The sequence below is a fragment of the Dermacentor albipictus genome, unplaced genomic scaffold, assembly GCF_038994185.2.
Source record: "Dermacentor albipictus isolate Rhodes 1998 colony unplaced genomic scaffold, USDA_Dalb.pri_finalv2 scaffold_17, whole genome shotgun sequence".
In the NCBI taxonomy this organism is placed as follows: domain Eukaryota; kingdom Metazoa; phylum Arthropoda; class Arachnida; order Ixodida; family Ixodidae; genus Dermacentor; species Dermacentor albipictus.
The window spans coordinates 700,976-720,993 of record NW_027225571.1 but is presented as its reverse complement, the minus strand read 5'-3'; the positions used below and the strand labels follow the sequence as shown (position 1 = coordinate 720,993).

General features: G+C 49.6%; 1 pseudogene; it reads left to right on the top strand.

Annotated features, from left to right (window-relative positions):
* Positions 1-18,063: 18,063 nt before the first annotated feature.
* Positions 18,064-19,527, top strand: LOC139052042 (uncharacterized; annotated as a pseudogene).
* Positions 19,528-20,018: the final 491 nt, after the last annotated feature.

Sequence of the window (20,018 nt, the reverse complement as noted above, 5' to 3'; positions counted from 1 at the left end):
AAGAACTTCAGAATGGCTTCAGAATAGGTAGGCGTCTGGATGATAACTTATTTGTCGTTACTCAGTGTATTGAAATATCAAGAGTAGAAAGGAAACCTTATATGAGGCCTTTTTAGACAATACAGGAGCGTACGAGAACGTAGACTCCAACATTTTCTGTGATATTCGGGAAGGAGAAGGCTTAGGCGACGATTGTCTGCAGCTTTTGAGAGAGATTTACGTAGAAATTACCGTTTGCGTAGAATGGGAAGAGATGAGGAGCGAGTTGAAAGTTGTTATTACCAAGAAATTGAGACAGGGGTGCCTTTTATCCCCAGTGCTGTTTAGGATGTACGTGGTGAGGATGGAAAGGGCGCTAGAAGGAAGTAACATAGGGTTTAATCTCTCATAAAAACAGGCGGGTGTAGTAGTAGAGCAGCAGCTTCCAGTTTTCTTTTATGCGGACGACACTGTATTGCTAGCTAAGAAGCAAAGTGACATGCAACGGCTGGCTAATATCTGCGGACAGGAAAGCGAGAAATCGGGTCTGAAAGTTAGCGTTAAAAAGTCAGGTGTTATAGAATTCAATGAGAACAGCGAACAGACAGTGTCAGTAGAGGGCCAGGAAATACCTCGAGTAAAAGAATGTAAATACCTTGATATATGGATAAACGAAGACAATAGATATATCGAAAGACAGGAAAAAGCAATAACAGCAAAGGGGAAGAGAAATGCGGCCATAATAAAGCATAGAGCGCTATCGGGATACAATAGGTGCGAGGTGCTCCGGGGTGTGTGGAAAGGTGTAATGGTTCCATAACTTACATTCGGAAATGCAGCTGTTTGCTTGAAGTCAGGGGTGCAATCAGGACCCGATGGCAACCAAGCGTCAGTGTGACGCCTCGCATTGGGGCGCTTACGGGAAGGCTACAAATGAAGCTGTGTAGGGTTATATGGGCTGGGCCTGTTTTGAAGTGAGCGAAGCTGAAAGCGAAAATTGATTATGGAGAACGACTGAGGAATATGAACAGTAAGGGATTGGGGGGTTGGGGTAAGCGGGTTGTTCAGGTATTTTTACGGGAAAAGCATTGATTCACAGTGGAGGAAGGAAGGAAGGAAGGAAGGAAGGAAGGAAGGAAGGAAGGAAACAGAAAAGCAGAAGGCAGGGAGATTAACCCGAATAACGTCCGGTTTACCCTACACCGGGGGCACGCGGAAGGGGAAAACAAAGGCAGGGAGAGAGTGGAGGAAAAAAATAGGAAGCTAATTAGCAAGTATGCGGCCTGTATGGTATGCAGCATGGCAACAAAAGAACATCAAGCGGGAAGTTAGAGATGCTGAGGTAATCCCATGGGTGGCGGCAATGAAAAAAAAAAAAACCTGCCATGAACAACTTCTTAAAAGGAAAAAACGAAATCAAGAAAGAAACAATTCATGATAACTCAAAGGGAAGCTCATTACTTTTCGAAGTGAGTTCAGGATGCCTTATAACAAGCACTTATAAAGCGAGGTAGAAGAAGGAAAAAGAAGCATGTGCTTGCAGCGGTAAAGCTAGGGAAATGATGGATCATGTCTTATCCGAATGTGAAGATGTGAAGCCTATAGCGGCCTATTTAGGCACCACTGGCCTCCTTGAAGCCCTTGGATTCAGCGAGAACAGGGCGAAAGTAATTGTGTCCGCAATAGAGGTTAGTAAGAGGCGATTGGAAGATTGGTGGAAGTACGGAAACGACAAACTACGGAGGCGTTCGCAAACAAAGTTAACAATTGGGGTCCAGAAACTTTGGTTATGTTAATTCATCATGGGAAATGTTTTCTTTTTTTCTTACTTTAACATAGGCAGAACGTTAGGCAACATAATAGCTACACTTTGGTGGCGCAAGCCACCGATCCGTTCCAAAGGGGACGCTGATAGCATCCACCCATCTATCCACACAGGGTAGAATTTATAGTTTAATCCTTATCTAAAGAGTTCGCACAAGTTCCAGCAAAACTGCGGGGCTCGTTACGAATTGGGATGTCTACTGGCTTTTCATTTGTTTTTGCTCGCCTGATTTATGTATTTGAGTTCGGCTTTTTTGCGGTGTTTAGTACAGATGTTGAGCGTGTTGGAAACAAACTGTCGAATCTGCGGCTTCATTTAAAAAAAACTAAACACGCACATAAAATTTGGTGCACTTAATATAGTACAGTGGGCTTGTTGTGCGGGACGCGAGCGCGGCTGGAAATCAGCAGAAACAAGCGAGTAATGCGTCCCTGAAGAACAAGCAACGACTGACTATTTTTGTATTTGTCCAGCCTCTACGGCTCGGTTGCGCACCCTCGCACCACTTCCGTTTCCCGCACACTCCGCGATAAGATTTTACCGAATCAAAAAGGAGAAAGGATGTCTGGCTGCTGCTGTGCGACCGTAAGGCCGCCACATCAGTCCCCCTCCTAGTGAGTTAGCGGTCGTTCATAGGACGATTTATATTGTCCACAAGTCTATACGATGGGGTGCCCTGGAGACTCGTCCACTGCGTGTCCTTGTGACTTGGCGTGTTTGAACAAGTGGAGCCTTGGAGGGTGGTGTCAGAGATGACGGTGCATGTTAAACGGTGTCTGCTTCTTCAATGTGCGCTGGCTTCAGCTGATCGAGTGATACCATTTCGTGACGACCGCGCACGTCGATATGCAACTGCTTCTCACCTCGACGCAGCGCTCGGAATGGCCTGTTATACGGTGGTTGGAGTGGCCGATGAACTGCGTCATGGCGCACGAACACGTGTGTGCACGAAGCGAGTTCTAATGGTACGTACACCGTGCGTGGCGCTGCCCGTCGCGGTGGCGTAGTGCGGAGGTTTGCCATTATGTCTCGTAGCCTGAGCCGCGTAAGTGCGTGTACAACCGTCTTGCGGGCTGCCCATGAAGAATTCTCGTGGAAGGCGTAATGTCGCTCCGTATAGACCAGTTCGGCCGTGCTGCAGCCGATGTCTGTCTTGACAGCTGTCCGGATTCCCAAGAGGATGAGTCGTTGTGCCTCCATCCAGCTGCACTCTTCTGTTGCTGCGAGCACAGACTTGAGCTGGCGGTGGAAACGTCCCACTATGCCGTTGCTATGCGGGTGGTAGGCGGTTGTTCTGATGTGAGACGCACCAATGAAACGTGTAATACAGGCGAAAAGTGATGAGTCAAACTACCTTCCACGGTCCGTTGTTTTATATATGGTGCACCGAAACGACCAATCCAGTGGTGCAAGAAGGTTCGGGCAACCGTGTCAGCAGTGATATCCGCTATAGGTATGGCCTCGCCCAGCGCCTGAATCTGTAGATGCACGTCAGTAAATAGGCATGCTCTTGGCAAGGTGGCCGAGGTCCGACAATGTCGAGGAGTACGTGGTCGAAACGCGCGTCTGGAGACGCGAACGTTGCCAACGGGAACGGGTTGCCAACGGGTTGCCATTTCCAGTATGTGGATGAATTTTGGCACGCCGACACGGTATGCATCCTCTTGCACATCAGCGCACGTCTCGGTTGATACCTGGCCAGATGAACCTTGCTGTGAGCAACTTTTGCGTAGCTTTGATTCCAGGATGCGATAGCTTGTGAACAGAAAGAAAAATGCGGCGACGTAGATTGACAGGCACGAAGGGGCCTGGGTTGCCCGTGGAGGTGTCGCAGCAAATCTGATCGCCTGATTCCGGAATCTGCATCCACTGTAGCTTTGGGGCCGTTTTTGTTGTTAAGAGGCTTTTTAGCTCTTCGTCTTCTCTTTGGGCTGCCGCCAGCGCGTCGAAGTTAACTCCTTCTGGAGCGTTGGCGACGTTTATAGCGCTCCGCGACAGGGCGTCGGCAACGACGTTGTCGCTCCCTTTTACGTGGGGGATGTCTGTCATGAACTCAGAGATGTATGCCAGTTGCCGAAGTTCACGGTCCGTGTGCGTGCCACCGCGCGAACGCATAGAGCGGATAGCATAGGTCAGCGGCTTATGGTCTGTTAAAATGAAGAACTCGACGCCTTCCAAGAAATGCCGGAAGTTGCGTATGCTGGAGTAGACGGCCAGCAGCTCACGCGTGAAAGTTCTGTAGCGACGCTCAGTAGGTGTCAGCTTCCTCGAGAAGACTGTAGTTGGGTGCCATGTGCCGTCGCTCAGCTGTTGCAAGACGGCACCGATGGCTTTGGTACACCTTTGATAAACCTTTGGAACTTTTGACCCGCGTTGCGAAGGTCGAATGGCATGTGCAGGAATTCGAATAGACCAAAGGGTGTAGTGATAGCAGTCTTGGGGACATCTTCCTGTCACACAGGTATCTGGTAGTATGCCTGCACGAGATCAATTTTTAAAACGTTTGGCCCCATGCAGACCTGCCAGTATGTCGTGAATATGTGGCACGGGGTACCTGTCGGGCGTTGTGACACTGTTCAGCGCTCGATAGTCCCTGCAAGGACGCCAGCCACCCGATGATCGCTTAGGAACCACGTGAAGCGGAGATGCCCAAGGACTGAAAGAAGGTTAGATGATACCCAACTACAACATATATATGGTCGAATTCCTGTCGTGCCACCACCAGTTTCTCAGGCGACGATCGACGTGGTCGAGCGTGAACCGGTGGTCCAGTAGTAGTGATGTGGTGAAACATGTCGTGTTTTACAGGGGATGCCACTTGGCGCTGGTGTGTCAGGTCAGAAAATTCGATCAGTATGGAAGTGAAACGAAGAGGGCCTGCTGTTTTGATCAGCGTAGGGCTGAGCGGCATATGTCTTGAAGGCTTGCCTTTTACATCGCTTTGTGACACAGGGTCCTGTAACCTCTGGTTACGCACGTCGACTAGCAGTCCGAAGTGGCGCAGAAAATCCGCTCCGAGAATGGCGAATTTCACGTCGGCTACTACGAAAATCCATACTGGCGTTCTCTGCAGGCCCAGACTGACGGCTAGGGAGCGGTTTCCATAGTGGCGCTGGCCATGTTGTTGACTTCTTGCAAAGGCGATGTGTTCGGGCGCTTGCGGTCCGTGGGTGATGCTGGAAGTACGCTCACTTCTGCGCCTGCATCGACGAGAAAGCGGAAACCGCTGTTGCGGTCGGTTAGAAAAAAGACTGATGAGCGACGTTCTTGCATGGCAGAAACGCTGGTCGTCCTCAGGGCCTGCCCGGAGTGTTTTCCGAGAGGTCGCACGGTGGTACGCATTTGCGTGCAGCATTGCCGAACTTGCGATGGCACAGACACAGTTTTTGGCGTTTCATAGGCGACTGCGAAGCACTCTGACTGGTTGACCGTGACGCGGTATTGAGGGCGGCCATGGAATCCACGAGACGCGAGGTTTCGTTCTTCATCTCTTGAAGCTGCTCATGTGGAGACGGTTCCCTTGTGACGGCCGCGACAGATGTGGGAGCTACCGCCATGAGCTTGTCGGCAAACTCGGCGAGCTTGGATAGATCGTTCTCATTTGAGGCAGTCATCACCATTCTGACGTTCGGGGGAATTTTCTGTAGAAATATTTCTCGGAGCAGCAGGCTGTTAAGACCATCCACTTTGCAGTCCAAAGATTGCTGCTTATGGACGCAGCAGTTGGCTTGGCGTTCTGTCGCCGAGGCTGGTTTCATGGAGAAGCTGTTGTAGCCGTTGGCTTTCGGGAGGCGTGATCCTGCGAATGAGTGTTGCCTTCAACGCCTCGTAAACGTTGTCTGCTGGTGGGGAAAGCAACAGGTCTCGAATTTCGCTAGCGGTTGATGGGGGCAGACTGCTCACCACATAATGGTATTTTGTAGAATCTGCTGTGATGCGCCGTGCAGCGCATTGTGATTCTACCTGAATGAGCCAAAACGCAGGATTCGCAGACCAAAACGGGGGCATTTTGACGTCGACGCCGCAGAGTGTCGGAATTTCGAAGCCTTGAGGTGTGTCCATAGCACTTGCTGCTCTTGTGCAAATTGTTGCAAAAATTTCACGCTTGCTTGGCTATGGCACCCTCGCGGTGACAAGTAGGGTCAGCAAATGGCGTGACCAGGCTCGAGCAGCAAGACAGATACCCAACACATTAGCCATCACGGAACGTCTGTTTTCATAGGGAGCGCAAGCGCGGCAGCTCCAACCATGTCGTACATAGTTGGGGTTAACGCGGCCCAGGGAAGTCGCAGGCGCTACGAGTAGGGAGGTCATTTCCGTACCGCTGCAGTGCGAAAACGCCTTCTGCAAAATAAATGGTTTCCCATTGAATATGGAGCGAGCACGACTTACAAAATTAGGCCGTTAGGCTCCCACTAAGTTGTAACATAAGTCAAGCATGCAAGCGTTCTAATGCGTGAATAAATGTAACTTTTATAAGGTTACGTAATTTTTGTACCCTAGTGCCGATACACCCCCTGTAGCAAGCACAATACCTTTCACGTAGGCCACTGCGGCTGCGTCTCTGATACAGCCTGCCCAATTTTTTTACACTCCCGATCCATTCGCACATGCGTCTTCTTCGCCTTTTTTCTGGTGATTCTTCTTGGCCTTAGCTTGCCTTAACATTTCTTTACCACCGTTTTTCTCTTGCCTCCGCATTTCGCACTAGAATTCACTGGCTTTTCCTCGCTTAGAGGCTTCCGTCGCCACCTTGCAGTCTGCGTAATCCGGCGTTCGAATTGCCTTACTATATTATTTGCACAAATTAAGAAAAGCAGTATAGGTGTCACAGCCACCAACCCGTCCTCTTGTGCCAATTTCACTCATACCCTCACCCTATACTCCGCCTCTGGTGAGAGAAAAGGCAGGTTTGTGCAAGAATGTGCAATTGCTGCTGTCTGGGTAAAGCCTTCTGCACGCTACCCTCCTCTACGGTGTTATCTTCTCCTGCCCGGTGAGGCTGAAGTGCCCATCTCAGAGACAAGACACACTTCCTCTGCTCCTAACCGCATTGCTGAGCGATCTTGTGCCCTACCCGGAACCATTATTCCAACACATAGCACTGCACGCACAGGTCTGTAAAAGCAAGCCTAAGATAAATTAAACATGATGTCAGTTGTTGTTGTATGGTGTACGTAAATTGGGGTGTGTAACGGTCGCGCCACCGAACGTTAAGCGCTTCGTTAGACTTCGCTGTTGCAATTACTTTATTTCGTCCCTTGTGGTTTTTGCTTCACGATTAACTATTGTGGAATAGCGAGATATATTGCCGCTATGCGCAATGCCTCCAATAAAAAAAAAAGATAGCTACACAAATTATGAAAATTGTCTACTAATGCCTAAGAATTCTTTGGCTCACCTACTGCTTCCCTTTTCCTTGCTAATTTAGCTAGTTGATGCATTTCTACTCATCGCTACCAATGATCTACTATTACACTACTATAACGATTAAATGTGTTAACTTCACCAAGTATGCATTTATTTTGCAGATATATTGCACCAACTGAGTCAAAATGCCATCACAACCGCCTTTTTTTGTTGTTGTTATTGTTAGTGGTGGTACTTCACACCACAACCATTCTTTTTTTTTTTACACCACAGCTTGTTTCTTTTTATAACGGCACCAAGTGTCTACGATTACAGTATTATAACGATTACATGTTTCAACTTGACCAATTCTGCATTTATATTGCAGATATAAGGCGCCACGGGACAGACAGATTTTGCTGGGGGACTCGCCAAAGAATGCTTACGCATTACTGTAGGACTGTAGAAAACTAAGGAAATGAAGAGAAACCTCTTAATTTCCTTTTCACTTGAACCGGCCGTGATGTAAACTGTGGCCAAAGCAACTTTCAGTCTCATGAATGTAATGTGGCTCACACATGACACCTGCCACGGTGCGGTCATTGGTACGAATCATGGTCAGAAGTGTATTTTACAGCATAGCTGTGTATGGCTAGCCCATGCGTCCGTCCGTCCATCCGTCCGCCCATCTGTTGTTTGCCTGTACGCCGAAAACTCCTCTGAAGCAACCCCACGCGCATGCGAGGAAAAAGAAAGAGAAAAAGAGGGGCACGCGATTAGCAAAAACCCCCTACATAGCACAAGGCATGTTTACTACGATCCATGACGCCACGCTACCTGGCCCGAAATTTCCATTGACAAGGCTGGCGTGATGAAAGCGGTGACGTCAAAATCACTGTTGCCTACTCGGGAACATCCCAATTAGAATCTATGGCAGTCGCGCAAAGTAACATGACGTCATGGATTGGGCTGAAAAGGCCTTGTGCTATCTAGGTGGTGTTGGATTAGCGGCGCCAGTAGTGACGTCGTTGCTCTCCGTCGTAGCCGAGTGCGCGCGCAGCACTTTCTATCAAGTTCCGAAATGAGTAGGCCACGCGTCATACGTACTACTAAGGGGGGGGGGGGGCAGACAGCTTTCGACCAGCAACGCCGTGAGCAGAACGGGGAACGAGCTCGTCTACGCCGTGCCGATGCTGCAGTCCGAGCACAGGAACTGGCTCGTGCAACCGAGCGCGAGCAGCAACTTCGTACCGAGGATCTGGCCATCTGGCAGCCTACCAAGCCATCGTTTAATGAACCGTCAGGATTAACCATGTGAAAAACACCAGGGCCGCACGTTTCACCTTCGCTGGTTAACCATCTGTGCGGAGTGCTTCAGCGGTAATCTTTTCTAACGCTGCCAATTATCTACTATTACAGTGTTATAATAATTATATGTGTTAACTTGACCAATTATCCATTTATTTTGCAGATATATTGTATCAACTGAGCCAAAACGTTGTCACAACTGGTCATTTTCTTTTTCTCTTCCTCAATGACGCCAATCGTCTACTATTACAGTATTATAACAATTACATATGTTAACTTGACCAATTACGCAATTATTTTACACATATAAGGCGTCACGGAGCGGACAGATCTTGCTGGGGTACTCGCCAAGGAATGCGCATGAATTACTGTAGGAATTAAGGAACCACGGAAATGAAAAGAAACCTATAAATGTCCTTTTGATTTGAACCGACCATGATGTTAACTGAGGCCAAAGCAATTTCCAGTCTCATCAATGTAATGCGGCGGGCGCCTGCCACGCTGCGGTCCGTGGATCGAATCACGGTCAGAAGTACTTTTTCTCTAACCCTGCCAATTATCTATTATAACAGTACGATAACGATTACGTGTGTTAACTTGATCCATTACGCGTTTATTTTGCAGGTATAAGGCGTCACAGGACGGACAGATAGTGCTGGGGTACTCGCCAAAGAATGCTGCCTACGAACAACTTTCTTTTCCCTAAAACCCCATTATAAAGTTTCACGTAAATTTTGTGGGAAATGACGTCATTTTCCTTGCCACTTAACCTTTAGGAGGTGCTCCTGCATGGTGACTGTAAGGCTGCGGCTGCTTCCGCACAAGCGCTGCTGCGGTCACCTGTCTGCACGGCGGTGACGCGCGTAATACAGCTGCAGCCAGTGGCGTGCCGCGAGTGTCACGTCGGTGGTCGTCGCTTGTCCCCATGCTGTGGGGAGGGGCTTCACGTGTCGCAATTACACACCACCGGCGGTGCGCGCACACCGCATGATTAATCCCAACAGAACATCAGCTGTGAGCGGTCGAGGACGAATGGAATCAAAAGTCGCGCCGTGCTCCGACTGCGCAATCGAGACGACCTGCGGCGGGCGCCGAAACTGCGCCGGCTGCGCGCGCTTGTTATGTGCTCCGCTGCGGCGTGCATTGCTTGCCCGCCGGTGCCGAGGCGTTGCTTGCGACGCGGTTTCAAGCACGTGGTTCTCTTGCACAATAAGGCACGGTGGGACCCACCGCGTCAACCCCCCCCCCCCCTTCTCAGTAGCAGTAGTGCAGTAGTAGCTCGGCGGTGCTAAAAGTTGCGCGCCCTGAGAGGGGCGGTGCCATCGGGGGAATTGCATCAAAATGCGCACCGTGTGCCGTGCGCAAACCGACAGCGCGCAGCGCCAGATGGATTTCGAATGCAGCGTCCGGAACGGTGCAGCAGGGCGACCGGTATCCAAGGCTCTTGAACTGCGCCTGTACCACCTATATCGTGGTGTCGCGCCCTGTACGGTCGAGATATATAGAGACGCACGGAATCGGCGTCCCTATCACCGGGCGCCCCTCGCAAACATGGAACGCACGGTGCGGAGGTCGTCGAGTGTGAGCCCGCGAGCCGGAGTTTAGGTGGTTCCGCTTACGTGGGACCTACGCTTTGAGTAAAACGTGCGCGGCAACTCGGTGGCACAAGGAAATTCGAAGCTTATGTTGGCTTTGCGGGCGTCGACATTCGATGCGACACAATATTTTCATCTCTTAAGAGTCGACTTATGGTTCAATCTCGTGTCCGGGAAACCATCAGTGATAAGCACGGTGCATGTTTGTGAACAAGAACCCTATATAATGTCGCTAACCCACAGAAGCGTGGGTCAAAAAAAAAAAAAAACGGGATATTCTACAATTTATTGCCGAGACACTTTAATTCCTGGTCGCAATAATGTGCGGATAGGAAGTTTTCCTATACGACGAGAAAGAGTCCGGTAGAATAGAGATGCGCGCGCCTTACCGTAGCTGCACCTTAGGCAACGATATGGGCAGCTATCTGTACGTTGTTATGGGCTGTGGGAGGTCTTTACAGTTCACTGTTGAACTTCCGCCTCAGGGAGTGCGCAAGACGCAGTGGTTGCAAGATTACAGTACAAGCGAAATCAGAGGCGTGAATTCATGACAAACGTCTATAGCAGCCGTTAGAGTCGTGAGTTGAAATTACGTGTTTCACGATCAGCCAATCACAAAAACCATAAGTAAGAATGCTGTTTAGGAAGTCTGTGTATTTTCAGCGTTTCTAGGTACACGTCATGCAGCAGCTGTACTGTCCATCTGCCTTTTTTTTCCTTGTAATTTTGTCCGCGCGCGCTCTAACATTCAACTATGGGAGCCTATCAACATGGTGAATTTCTGAGCAGAAAAAAAGCAACAAATTATGCTGGTCTCGATTACTGTGGAAGTCTAACCCCCTGAGGGAGGCTTCGCTCAATGTATGAGGCGGAAATCTATGAATCTAAAGATCGGCCAGGGCGGCCGCATTTCAATGGGGGCGAAATGCGAAAACTCCCGTGTACTTAGATTTAGGTGCACGTTAAAGAACCCCAGGTGGTCGAAATTTCCGGAGTCCTCCACTACGGCGTGCCTCATAATCAGAAAGTGGTTATGGCACGTAAAACCCCATAATTAAATTTTTAATTTTTTTATAAATCTAAAGATACTTCAGCCCCGAATGTGTATAGCAAATTAGAATACATGCCTTGGAAACTTCAAATTTCGGTTGTCCCGGCCGACCGTACTGCATCATGAACCGTGCTATATTTAAATTGATGTACCCCATCATTCAAGGTACGCCGACGAAGAAACGCCATAAACATTTCCATGAGGCAAAACACCCGCTATGAAAGTGTCCATTTTAATAAAGGGAGTACAGTTGTATGCCACGCCAGAGGGTCCCTTCCTATCGCTGTCAATGCCTTTTCTTTTTTTACGATCAAGAAACCTACAGTTACTATAGTATTCTGAGAACAAGTATAGCCACAAATAATATTTTACAATCACTAAGTTGCAACGGAACTTCGAAGGAAAGCTTGGTTCTAAGAGAATGTGGCACTAAAATGCAAAATGCATTAATGTTTTTTCTCTCCCCAAAAGTAGAAAGAAAAAAAAAGAACCTTCTTTCTCCTAAGTATATCATCTGTAGAGAGTCCTTCTAGCCAAACAGTGTATTGCAAATTAAACTGTGGCATGTTTAGGGCGAGCGATCGCGTAAACATCGCTATCTGAAAGCCAGGCCTCGAGTCTGACCATAGGAAAAACTTCCTTTATTGAGGACGGACCAGGCAAATAGACTCACGGAGGCCAAAGTTATTTCATAGCATTCCCTTACGCTAAAGTGTAGAGTGTTCGCCTTACATTTGGGCATTCAGTGACGAATGGTTGAGCCGAATCAGTTCCCATGAAGCCGACATAATTGCACTGAATAAAAATAGAAAATAAACAGAAATAAAAGATAGGATATATGTTTTTTGTCTTCTTTCTAACTATGGCTTTTAAAGTACGGGACATCGCAGCAGTTAACGGGCATTTGAATCACTTTCAATAAACGTAGACACAGTCCTGAAGAACAGTGGCTGCTTATTAGCATGATGAACACGCTAGCTACACATTCGAAACAAGCTCATCACATGCTTGCACATGCAAATCGCACCAATGGTACCTGATGCGCAGCCCCACTCCTTGGCTCGCATAAGCCGCGGTTCCCTGTGGCCGGACGCGAGAAAGGAGCGTTTGATAGCAGGGTTTGCACCTGTCACCGTGCTAGAATTCCCTATATAACGGCCCACGCATATTAAGCGGAGTGCGAAGCGCGGCGCACGCGATGAAAAAAATAATAACAATAAAGAAAGGAAAGGTAATAAGGACGGAAGCGACACTGATTAAGGCCCTCCACTGCAATTAGGGGAATGGCCGTCCTTTGTTTCATTAGGGGCGCTGTCTTCGACGCGAGCTGATTGCCGGAGCCGAAAATTATTAACTTACCAAAGTGGCCGCGGGTAGGCGCTCCAGGTCATGAGAGACGCGGGCGCCGGCTGTGATGGCGGTGGGTGGCGGGGAGTACGTACGGTCGAGATGAAGCCAAGTCAAGCCGAGCCCTGACGGGAAGCAAATTGGCCGCCCGGGTGACGCAGTCCTAGCCGCAGGGTGAAAAACCCAATCTCCGTCTTGCGAGGATTCAAAACCGCGTGTCGCTTGTCACAGGAGATTTCGAGCGCGAAAAGTTGCGCGCGGACGGCACGCGCTCTGCGTGCGTACACCGCTGAACGCTAACTGGATTAACTTGGCCCACACGGCCGGATATGGCATGCCCGCAATTCGCAGCGACGCCGTGTGGTTGCAACTGCGCTTCATTTTCTAGCAGGACATCATTTCGGTAGTTAGCTGCAGTAACCGGGGTGCTGGAACATTGGGAGCAGTGGCCCAGTTCATCTCATAGGCGATGGACGCGCGGCTGAGGACTTTGAAGTGTCGCGAATCTGCAAACGCTCGTTCCACTGGATGCAAAAACTACAGGGAAATTTGAGAAGAGGTGCCCACTTGGGAAAACCTTGATTTGTTGCGGAATGTCGTGTTTGACGCGTATGAAGACGATGAACGCAGTCCTAAGTGATTTCGCAGAGCGCTACGCCTCTCCAACTTCTACCCATTCTGTTTCTTTTTTTGTGTGTGGAAATTCTTAGGGACAGCGTTGTCAAGGAAACAGGAAAAAAATTCTTGTTTTCATTTTGTGCATGATGTAGCGATATAACTGATCTTATTCACTGTAACGAATTTAATAATGTGGACTAACTTTAATGCATAGTTACTGCGCCGTTCCTTATTTCTCCTTCCTTTATTTTTAATGCGTTGGCATTCTTAGGGTACTTGACACACTATCTGGAGGTCATCTATCTATCTATCTATCTATCTATCTATCTATCTATCTATCTATCTATCTATCTATCTATCTATCTATCTATCTATCTATCTATCTATCTATCTATCTATCTATCTATCTATCTATCTATCTATCTATCTATCTATCTATCTGTCTGTGTGTGTGTGTGTGTATGTGTGTGTGTGTGTGTGTGCGTGCGTGCGTGCGTGCGTGCGTGCGTGCGTGTGTGTGTGTGTGTGTGTGTGTGTGTGTGTGTGTGTGTGTGTGTGTGTGTGTGTGTGTGTGTGTGTGTGTGTGTGTGTGTGGCTATGCATCTATGTATGTTTGTATCTAACAGTCTTCCCGCCTACCCTGGTCACTGGGTAGTCCGTTGTCAAATGGGTAGCGCATCGGGCTGCTGTAATGACGTAGCTTGGTTCGAAACTAACTGTCGAACCAACTTGACTCACTGAGGATGTAGCAATGTGTACATAGCCGTCGCTCTTCAACGAACGTCTTCCCCGAAAGCTATCCAACTAACGCCGACATTCGAAGCTGCTGTTCGAAGAGTCTCTTTGACGCCGACTTAGAGCACTGGGCATGCGTCACTCTGTCTGAGCTGCTCTGCAGTAAAGCTCCTTGATGCCAACTTGCGTCACTGGGTATGTGCCAGTAAGTGTACTGCAAGCGAGGGAGCAATGTTCAGCGTTCACACTCTCCGGCGTGCCACGCTTCTCGACTCGGAGGCCGGACGCAGACTTCTCGGCAGCCCCCTTATGTGGTGCAGCAGGTCCATAAAGAAACACGAGAGGAACCCGGTTGCGGCTTGACGCGTTTCTTCGCAAGCATCGGCGCGCCATGCGTTTCAGAGGCCACGTGCAGGCTTCGCTGCGGCGACGCTGGAAGGCGCTGAGTGTTTTTGGGGAAGCGCGAAAGAGGAGTCCCGCTAATGTAAACGCCTCATGCATAACTCGTTCCGCCGGTGGCAATACGCTGTTTCGCTACAAGAGAGAATAGAGAGGTTTAGCTTGTCCGGTATTCGAGTAACCGCAGGCGAGCGGTGCCGTTAGGGCGTTGGGGCGGAGGCGTAAACGTGAGCGGTCTGTATGGTGCAGCCAACTTGTGGCGCAGAGCTCGACGACACAAAAACAGCTAATAATGCATTAACCAAGCTTATTCTACTTCGCTGCGGGTGTAAATTTTCGGCACTGGCGCACTCGTGTTGCTGCCAAAAATGTACACATGCAGCAAAATAGAATATACTTGGTTAAGCCAATATTAGCTGTTTTTGTCTATTGGATCTCTGAGCCACCAGGTGGAGGCACCATGCAGGCGGCTCCCGTTTACCCCTCCGCCCAACGCCCCAAAGTGGGAGTTGGGCGCTGGCTACCCCTATACCGGACGAAAGCCCCTTAAGTTTCGTAAAGTACTGCCCCGCTTTGAAGAATGCCGCCTCCTCCTCGCGCGCTCTGGTCGAGGCCGACGCCGCGTCGCTATTGGCCTAATAGCATCACGTGGGCCCTCGAGCCGTGCATCAGCTCCATTTTTGCTCGAGGAGCGTCTACGGAGTGGCGAGGAGCGCATGTTGGCGCCGTTGCTACGCTCGAACAATGTAGGCGGCGCCACGGTCGAGGAGGGAGTGTGAGAGGAGAAACGAGGAGGAGTGAAGGCAGAGGAGGAGAGTGTCGCTACTTTACGAAGTTTAAGGGACTTTCTACCGGACAAGCTTAACCTCTCTCATTTTAGTGCGTCCGGTATTCCGGCAAGTCGGGTGCTTTGCTGGACGAGCGGGGGCGTAAACGTGAGCGGCCAGATTGGTGGCGTTAGCTGGTGGCGCAAAGCTGAACCACACAAACACACAGCCCATTACTATACTCCGCTTAGCTGCTGGAGCAAATTTTTGCCAGGGGCGTAATCATGTTCGCAATTACGCCACTGCCGTAACTTTGCATCAGCAGCGAAGCAGAAGATCGTAAGTTAATGTTAATGCAATATTAGGACTGTGTTTGTCTGGTTGAACTCCACGCCCACAGGTGGCTGCATCACCGCTCCGGTCAGTCATGTTTATGCCTCCGCCCATCCGGCAATCCGCCCAAACCGCCCCCATTTGCCGGAATAGTGGACAAGCTAAAAGTCCCTATTGATTCAGTGCTAACGCATTACCGTCTACAGGCATCGTGACATGGGTTCTTCCGCTTTGTTTTTGTTACATTTTATACATCAGTAAGTCACGGACTGCATAAGCAATGCGGTGCAGCAGGTGTCGCTAGTCAATGATTTATTTTTTTCTTTCGTCATGCCCAGCTATTTTATAACGCGTGAGCTGTATACCCCCACCATAGAGAAAGAAATTCAACAAGAGTGGACATTCTGGAAAATCAGGCAACAGGAAATACGTCACGCTAGTATTAATGCCATCTGTTAGCTGACGCGAGCATCGGAAAAAAAGAATGTGAAATGAAGTTAACAATGTTTTCTTTCCGGCTGGAACTAAAGAGCTTTGCGTGCAAAGGAAATTGTACTTTGCGACTTATTTTTCTTGCGTTACCTTGCGACAAGCCAATGACATGCCAGACACGAGTTGCATGCGCCATGTTCCAGACACGCCACCAAAGCGAGCGAGGACTGCTGCGCATGTGAACGCTCATCTGTTCGGCGAGCCATTTTTTTTCGTTTTTTTTGGTAAAGTTCTGGTTTCTTGGGCTCTCGACGTATTCTTGCGTTCCTTCTACACTTCCACACGGCACCACTACGCTATTGGACTACGGCGAGGGTAGAAATATTGTCTGACAGTCTGCGCTCCATTTCAAGCAATCTAATCTTAAGGCACGACACCGAGCGTTGTGACGCAGTTAGTGAAAAACAGCTCAGCCGTAGTGATGGAGTCACTTTCGCGTGTACTGAGTCTTGCTGGGACAAACTGGAACAAGCTTGTGACGCTTTCTTTGGCCCCCACTCCGAATTATTACAACGAATTTCACTAGTATTTGGGATACATTTGAGGCACGTTGGCTGCACCCGGCGTTGTGACGCAGGTAGCAAAAAGCAGCATGGCCATTGCGACGCAGTAAAATATGCACGTACTGAAGCTTACTGGGACAAATTTGTGACGCTTTTTTTATGACCCCGTAACATATGTATACCTTCTTTAGGTACTCACGCCTGTAGAAAACGCGACAATTGACTGCCAAGAGTGATAACATGGGAGTGTGTTGGTTGCTCAGGCAGAACGCCCAAAAGATAACGCCGAGGAGCTCAAAACCCACGAACTTGTAACTCGGAAATTCCGTCTTCTGAACGACTGAAAACAGGCGTTCCACCCATTCTTTTGTCTTGATTTCGAGTAGAAGGCAGTCTGCGACCGTCTAGCATGGTCTGGCTGGGAGCCTGTGTTGTGGTCATATCTATGTACAGTACGTCGGCGTACCACCGTGTCGGCTGAGGCGAAGCTGTGTCGAAAACGTGCACTCGCTCCAGCATTTAAAGTGCAGAAAATAAGGCCCGGGAATTGGGCAACGCCTAGAAATGGGATGTTTTCATCATACTTTATGTATGGCATTGTTTGGGATAAGTCGGGTATTTTCTACGCCATGCTTGTAAAAGCGATTTGCTTTTGCTTGTAATGTCGTCTATTCACCACTTTCGCACGTTTCGCCTCTACAGGCAGTTTTCCTATAAGGTCTCAACACGAAAATGACACATGCTTGTAATTTACTTTTTTTTTTAGCTGATGCGGTCCTGTGGAGCTTCGTACGGTAACTACTACTGCTTACCTGGTGCCACAACACTGGATGAATGTACGAAAATCCCGGAAGGAGTATTTATATAGAGCAAAATAAACACTTCCTCATTTCACAAGGCGTCGATAGAGGCACAGATAGAGGAAAAAAGGGACGTAGTGAACACTGCGCGCGCGCGGAAGAATGCACAGGAGGGTTATAAATGGTCCCTCAGGGTGGTGAACTTCAAGAACTGCAAAATGTAGCCCAAGAATAGCGTATGACACCAGTGACGGATGTGGCCACGCTCCCAGAATTTCTGCCAATTAAGCCGGTAAAAGTAGCATCCCTATAACTTGAAATGTTCTTGCTGTATACAGAGTGTTTCAGCGAAAACTTTTCAAATTTTTTAAAGGATGCCTGTGGCAGACAGCTCAATTCTAGTTTATGAGCCGGTCTACTCGAAGCGGCGGACACTACTCGTATAAAAATTACATGCAAAAGTGTCTAAATAACAAGCATTGATAAATTTTTTAGCTAATTATCTTATGACTCACATTGCAAGTTACAAATTCTAGCAGTTGACTATGCAAGGCGGATCTACTTGGAACGAATTGTCAGGACGACACCAGTTTCGAGATATAAATTCCCGAAGGACAATGACGAAGAAGCGCTCGTCCCTAGTCACAGATCGGCTCCGTGATTGCTAGCCAATCACGCAGTGCTAATTACCTCGAACCAAAGTTTTGCTTGCACCAATGTGTCCGTGAAGGCGAGCGGCATCGACCGATACCAGCTGACCCCAGAGGTGCGTTTTTCTTGGCCAGATTTCGTGACTACTTCTACTGCCACCGTGCGAAGGATTGCTAGGCTTAGGCGTGTTCCGCGGACGCTAGGCCCAACACCGTCGCACCGACAGCGGCCTGTCGTACATGTCGGGGCTGCCGCTCGTCAGCTCCGAGATGGAGACGCCCTCTCATACAACAATGATCGTGGACAATCACATGTGCGTTCAAGTTCAAGAAAAAGAGATGTCACCCGAGGAATACCACAGCGACGCCGGATGGACGCTCGCGGGGGGGGGGGGGGGGGTGCAACGCATGTCCAGGCTGCGCCAGCGGACCCCCGCCAGCGGCAAGCCCGACGGACCCGGCCGGAGTCAAACCAGCACGAGGTCGACATGCCACTGGAAGAAAGCAAGATAGTTGTCAGACCAAGAGAGGGACTGGACACCGTCAAGACCGGCACCACCACTGTCGCTGCGGCCATACTCGCTGCGGCCAAGATCACGAACGAAGAAAGCGCCGCGGACACCATCTGCCCCAACACGCAACAGAACATCATGGTCGTGAGTGCACCGAACGAAGACAACCCAAGGTACGCTAAAATCCAGGAAATATCTATTCAATGCAAAGCCTACGAGGTCAGCGCATATCGCACGGCACCTCACGACACCGTAAAGGGCGTCATCAGAGGCATCCCCATCGACGCGAGCGCCAATGAGCTAGATGGAAACATCGTCAACGAGAGAAACCCGCTAGCAGTGGCCGCAAAAAGGATTGGAAGCACGACCACTGTGATCGTGGTGTTCCAGGGACCCAAAGTACCGAACTTCGTCCGATACGGAGTCACCCTGATACCATGCCACCTCTACAAGAAACAAATCGATATTTGCCAGCAGTGCGGCCGAGTGGGACACCGCAAGGACGCGTGCCCGACCCCCACAATCAAGACGTGCCTGGCCTGCGGACTAGCGAACCCTACAGAAGACCACCACTGTACCCCAAGATGTAAGTTGTGCGGGGACGAACACCCGACCGAAGACCGAACATGCAAGGCGAAATACAAGATTCCCACCGTAGTGCGCAAGCGACAATGGGAGCGCCGACAAGCCGGACGCCAGCTGCTGTTGGAGAGCGATTTCCCGCCACTCGACAAGCCGCCAGATGCGCGAAAGTCAAGGGCCCCATCGCAAAACCGCGCGGCTAAATCCAGAGACAGCAGCTGCTGCAAGAGAAGCCTCAGCAGGAAAACGTCACCATCACGTGAGCAAGTGAGCTGGGTCGACGCAGCAAAAGGAAACAATATAAGGAACGCGCAGAAACTCAGCGAAGCCACGAAGAAAGAAGATATGTACAAGGTGCGGGAGGCAAATGAGATCCTAAGACAAGAAAACGCGGCGTTGCGAGCGACCATCAACAACCTCACGAGAGAGATCGCCGAGATGCGTCAGTTGCTGCTATGCAACAACGAGCCTCTACAGAGACCCACGCCAAGCACAAGCAAGACCGAGGAAACGACAACGAACATCCAGGAGAAAGCCATAGAGAAAATGGCACCGAAGAAGCGAGCCATCGAGGCCACGCGCACGCAAACAGAAAACGATCGCATCGACAGCCCCGAAGCGAAATTCGAAGTGACATTCACTAAACTCGAACAGCTAATCGCGGCGAACATCACAGCAGTGACAGCATTGAAACAAACAATGGAGAGCTACCAAGCCGAGAACACAAACAGATTCGCTTACATCGAAAGGACCTTACAGCCGATGGTAAGCCACCCTACGTTTGCGCCCCTCTTCGCGCAACATCCACACAACCAGGGAGCCCCGTACACGCCAACGCAATCATGGCCGCCAACGCAACACCAGCAGCAGCAGGTGTAACCGCGTGGCAGTGGAACTGTCACGGCTTCGGGAAGAAGAAGGCAGTCATCCAACAGCACATCGTACATACCGCGCGCAAGCCAGACGTTATACTACTACAAGAAACACTAACCGACGCACCATCCCTTCCCGGCTACAGAGTGCATAAGGGACCGCCCGACGTGAGAGGCCTGTGCACCCTGGTCAGGAAGGGACTCACGTTCGTCGAACGCGAGCTGCAAAGCAATATCAAGATCGAGCACACACTCGCCAAAATCATCCCGGGCAAGAAGAGAAAAGGAAGGATATTTCTGC